Consider the following 5,901-nt stretch of genomic DNA (forward strand, 5'->3'; position numbering starts at 1 on the left):
GATCATTCATCATTACAACACACACGATTCTACCTAGTCAACGCTGAGGTCAATTCACAAACAGAAGTCAGTATTTTCCAAAAAGTTTTCACAACCTTCCCTCTCGATAGACCCCGACGTCCTGAAGCTGATCTCCTCGTATTCCTCCTGCCGCTTCTTCTAGTGGAATGCTTCAGTCTGGGGTATGGCCTGGAGTCTACAGAATAGATAAAGAGTATTTATTTTATTTTAGCTGATTAGCTATTATTTATTTTAAGTTTGTATAAAATTTGTATTTTATTTTTACCGTGCAGTCACGGCTTTCTCTGGCGCTTCTGGTATGCTAATTTCGGATCCAGATGGTCCTCCGTCAGTGTCAGCTTCTTTAGCTATCAGAATCATGTTAAAATATCACAATGAGTGACATGACTTACTTATAATCATTTAGTTTCTTAAAAAAAATAAATAAATAATAATTCTTACTGTTAGCGGTTGTCTGACTTGCTTTTCTGGCGTGTCGGGTATGACGAGTAGCGGGTAGACACCGTCTTCGCTGGTACAAGTAGCCTTGTCCACCTTGTGAGCGGGTTCTGGTCTGCCTCTACAAAATGGAGAGAGACGGGTTTAGATTTATTTTACTTATTTATTTAAAATTTATACTTCTTCTTCTTACCGTTAGTCGGAGGTGTCTCGGGCCTGTCTGTTGCATGAATTTCAGATAGAGATAGAAGTCCACTCTCGTTCTCGTAATCCAAAACGCTGTCTAGTATTGCTTCGTCACCTGCTAAAGTATAATACAAGTCAATAGAATCTATCACATACATTCTGGGATACACAGTCAAAGGATAGCGGAAGAGTGTTAGTGCTTCTACCTTCAAACAGTCCGCTCCCTGGCCAGATTACGGTCTGAGAAGGATATACTATAACCAGAAAACAATTTATTATTATAATACTTTAGTGAAACACACACACACACATATAAATATATTCACACATGCAGTTTTGTTTTTGTTTTTTTTTTTTTTTTTTTGTTTTTTTTTTTTGTTAAAGGAAAGTAACTAACCATTCTGAACTGATACAGATGCGGTGGATGGGACTACTTCAGGGGTGCCTACAAAAAAAAAAAAAAATACAAGAGTAATTCTTGTAAATTTCTGTAAAATGTATAGCCTCATTTGAATGAAATAACTGCCTTACATAAGATGCCCTGGCTGTCCTCATCATATGCACGGCAAAAGAAGGCCGCTTTCTCAGTGTCTGGAAGAAAGGCCCTGTGTTATCCTTATACCGTAACAATGAAACATGTATAAAATCATGTAAGTCTTAAAATGTTACATACAAGAATCCATTTTTGATGCTTTCACGAAAGATATCTTTATTCTGAAAAACAGGTTCGGAAAAAACTATGTTAGGTGTAGTAAAAGGAATCACCCGCTAATAAAGGTACAGAGATTACTTACCCTCCCAGAAAAAAGATAATTAGCTTCTTTGGAGACTCTCAGGCAGGACTGATGTGATGTCTTCAGCGGCAGGCCGTGATGAAATGCGCGTATGACATCGACTGACCAGCGGTATTATACGCGACACCGCTGTTTCACCTAACAAAAATACTTTCACATACCCCCCGACTTTCTACCTCGGGGGGTCTTGAAACCGCTGTTTCAGGTAATAAAAATACTTTCACATACCCCCCAACTTTCTACCTCGGGGGTCTTGACACCGCTGTGTTTACCTGATCAAAATACTTGCACATAATCCCCGACTTCCTACTCCGGGCGTCGTGACACGCTTTTTCACCTAATAAAAAGATTCTCGCATAATCCCCGACTTCCTACCTCGGGGGTCGTGGCACCGCTGTTTCAGGTAATAAAAATGCTTTCACATACCCCCCCGACTTCCTACCTCGGGGGTCGTGACCCCGCTGACTCATCTTAAAAAAGATTCTCACACAGACCCCGACTTCCTACCCCCAAGGAAAGTGAAATGCCACAACATCCAATCAACGTTGGTTACGCCCACCTTGAAAGTTGCTGACGCCTACTTCCTCAGTCACGCCCACCTTGAAAGTTGGTGACGCACACTTCCTCAGCCACGCCCACTTCCTCAGTCACGCCCACTTCCTCAGTCACGCCCACTTGATCGGTCACGCCCACTTGATCGGCCACGCCCACTTTGATCCATCAAATTCATTCGATTAAAAAGTGACAGATGGTGTTTTTCTTTATTTTTTCTCCTGAATTCAAGTATTCAGAGGTTACAACTAATTCAAAATGCAGCTGCACGTATTCTGACTGGTACCAAAAAGTTTGAAGACATCACACCCGTTCTTAAATCTTTGCACTGGTTACCTGTTAGAACAAGAATCAATTTCAAAATACTGCTCCTGGTTTATAAAGCACTACATGGTCTTGCACCTCAGTACATCACAGATATGCTCATCACTTACACCCCAGCAAGAAACACATCGGTCAACAGGCATCTCATCCCTCATACCTTGCCTGACACAGTTAGACATGCCACATCAGTAGCCATCAGTAGCCAAACAGATTAAAAACCTATCTTTTTTTCAACAGCATTCTGCTGAGCTGTGTGTGTGCAAGTGTGGTTGTATGAGTTGGTACGCATGTATGAGTTTAAGTGTGTATGTGGTGAAAATGGCATACATATGATTGTTTACTTGCACTTATACCTTTCACTTGATTCCAAACTGATTTTTATGTAACCGTTTGTATTGTAATGATGTATACCTCTTGTAAAGCACATTGAGTCTGCCTTGTGCATGAAATGCACTTTATTAATAAAACTGAATTGAATTGAATATGATGAAAGATGGAGACAAGTGAGAAATGATGCAGTGAGAAGGAAAGCAGAGGCATGTATGCTGGTCTCTCACTCACACACACAAAATAATATAGAGGGATCTAGTAGGTGTGTGTCGTATCAGTTGGCAGATTACTGTAGCAGAGCATAGATACAGGGTTATGTCTTACCTCCTGCTGGCAGTTTGACGCCTTTAAGTCGTCCATCAAATGCTTTTTGAACTCAGTCAGCATTGCAGTTTTTTCTGGGAACTTGTTATAGAAGCCCATGCTCTGCATGCTCATCCGCACGCTGTTGGAGTATTGAGGTGGATTTCTGAAAGAATAAAGGAACTTACAGCAATAAAAATGACAACACAACTACAGCCGGTAAAACTGTTCTTAATTGCTTGCCTAGGTAAACAAAGGTTAAATAAAAATAAAATACTAACATACATACAGACACATTCTGACACATTGAAATTGACCGCATGTTAACTTAGCCCCGTAGTTAGCTCCCCACTCCACCGTATGCTAACGACCACGTTAGCTCCCCTGGCCTCGTTTTATTTCGGCGTCAGTTCAAATTGTCGACAACAGCAAATTGATGCAAAATACAAGCAATGTTAGGAAACCACTTGTCAATATTTCTCATGACAAATCTCGACAGCACACGTCGGCTACCACCTCAGACGTTGGGGTTTGCTGTATTGCCCGAAAGAAACGCAAAAACAGAACTAATTTACATAATACTTACATCATTGTGTAGTAAAGCCACAAGTAGCGCTGTTAATAGGTTCCAGCTAGACCATTATGTATCTCAGAGGGAAATACAATAAAGAATCAGCCGCACATGATTAAACTACACGTGACACAAACATATTGATTATACAATGTGGATGAGGCTTAAACAAACCTTTACACACAGTTATGGGAGCATGTTGGTCTAATTTTTGTGTATTGTTTTCGCGTAGGTACAGACGCACATGCGACTACATGCGCGCACATGGAGTAACGTTACATCCATACGTAGTTCCGGGCATGCTCACGCACATACAAAAGAAACGATGGATGAAACAGGGCGATGACGTCATGGGATGTCTTCCTTTGATGATGTCCTCAATTGTTTTCCTTTGATGATGATGTCATGAAATGTTTTCCTTTGATCATGATGGCATAGAATCTTTGCCTTTGATCTTATTGAAAGTTTGTTTTATACAAACCTAGGTGGGTCCGTAGATTCTGTTAGACTTTCAAACTGAAAGCAAGCGAGACAAGCAAACACACTTGAACAGAGCTTCGTTCATCAATTTTCATCCACATTTTTACACAACATTTCCTGAATAAAAAGGATCAATGGAAACCAACAAAACAGCAAAAGAGTTGAATATCTCCCTCGGGAGCCCACTGGGCAATTGCCTTAAAGTGGAGTCTTTCCTCGGAGGGGCAGCTTTGGTTTTGTTACCAAATGCCACAATACAAAAACCAACGAGAAAGCAAAAGTTGAAGTTGATGTCTGGACCCAGACGCCTGCTACATTGTAAGCTGGAACGGCTTTTTTTTGATAAGGAGCGTATCTTGTTGATCTTTGAACGCCTTCATCAAAGCCTGCATACGTACATACAGGAAAAAACACAACCTAGTTCTTCCCGTCACCGAACTTAAAAGAGTTTTACGCCAGCTGGCCCTGCTTAATTTTCAAGATCAGACGAGATCGGGCATCTTTCGAAGTGGTATGGCCGTAAGCGATGGTGTCAGTCACAAAAGCAGTATATATAAGTGTTCAAAATTAATATTACATGTATTATGATGATGTAAATGTTCCTATGTCCCCTGATGAAAGACTTACAGCACCTGGTATTCCCAGGCAGTCTCCCATTCAAGTACTAACCAGGCCCGTCCCTGCTTAGCTTCCGAGATCAGACGTGTTCAGGATGGTATGACTGAAGCCAAGTGGTCAGGCACAAAAGCAGTATATATAAGTGGCCAGAATCATCATAGCATGTATTTTATTGATGTGAATGTTACCATGTCTCCTGATGAAAAGGAAAAGCTTACAGCACCTGGTATTCCCAGGCGGTCTCCCATCCAAGTACTAACCAGGCCAGACCCTGCTTAGCTTCCAAGATCAGACATGTTCTTTTTTTTTTTTTTTTAATTAGTCTTCAATCACAAATTTACACTTCATGTCATGCCCAACAGAAAGAGCTTCCTCCACCCCTCCTTCAGCTCTGATCCCAAGTCGATGTTCAATGTCCAATGTTCCTCAAAAGTTTTTTCAGGAAATCAAAGAAATCAACTAACTCAAAACAATCCAGAAAATAGTGCAAAAAACTCTCATGGCCACTTTTACATACATCACACATTGCACTTACAGCATTATTTATTTTATGAAACAGTTAGTATATAACAAATTAGTATATTTTATTTTTGATTTGGGCTTTTTCAGTCCTCTGTAAATAGTTTACCAGTTAGGTGTAAATGTTTAATTTAAAAATGGACACTTATGTATGCATTAGCATTATATGAACTACATAAAATTACAAAAAACACCCTTGAGAAGTTATTAACAAAAAACAAAAAAAACAACAACACATAGTTCACCCAAGTCCTATCTATTAACATAGAGGCAAAGGAACTCTACTTCTTTGACTTGACTTTTTTTGTGATTTAATTTTTATTGGCTTTTGGTTTAACATGCATGAAATTTAAGAAAATTTAACAAAAAAAAAATGACAATAATACATCAAAACAATGGAAATAAAAGGGCATGCAAAAATAATGAATATGAATAATAATGATAATAATAACGACAGTTTTACATCATCACGATGCTGCATGGCATGTTTGTTCCCTGGATGTTAACAGATCATACACAGTTACATAGAGGGTCTGCACTAGCGTCATTATGATCAACACATTCCTTATCATTTCCAGATTAGAGGCCCATATTTTCAAGAAAGATTCTATGTTGGATAGTTCATCTCTCCATTCCTTAAAACATATCCTTTGCTTTTGCCTTCCAGTCTCTTAAGATAACCCTGTTTCCCGTTACGAGCGCTAGTTTGACCCATGAACACAGACATTGTTGGCAGAACACCCAAAATACACAATGCTGGGCCTT

The 5,901-nt window shown here is 39.7% G+C and overlaps 1 long non-coding RNA gene and 1 pseudogene across 1 annotated transcript; both read right to left on the minus strand.

The window, feature by feature from the left end:
• Positions 1 to 638: 638 nt before the first annotated feature.
• Positions 639 to 1,236, minus strand: LOC125000727. The gene is made up of 4 exons (XR_007111372.1): positions 1,177 to 1,236; positions 1,043 to 1,090; positions 852 to 899; positions 639 to 763 (listed from the first exon to the last, which is right to left on the minus strand). It is a non-coding gene; the product is annotated as an uncharacterized LOC125000727 (long non-coding RNA).
• Positions 1,237 to 2,459: 1,223 nt separating this feature from the next.
• Positions 2,460 to 5,901, minus strand: part of LOC125001196 — an 8,655-nt pseudogene continuing 5,213 nt past the window's right edge.

Source organism: Mugil cephalus, chromosome 23, assembly GCF_022458985.1.
Source record: "Mugil cephalus isolate CIBA_MC_2020 chromosome 23, CIBA_Mcephalus_1.1, whole genome shotgun sequence".
Lineage (NCBI taxonomy): Eukaryota > Metazoa > Chordata > Actinopteri > Mugiliformes > Mugilidae > Mugil > Mugil cephalus.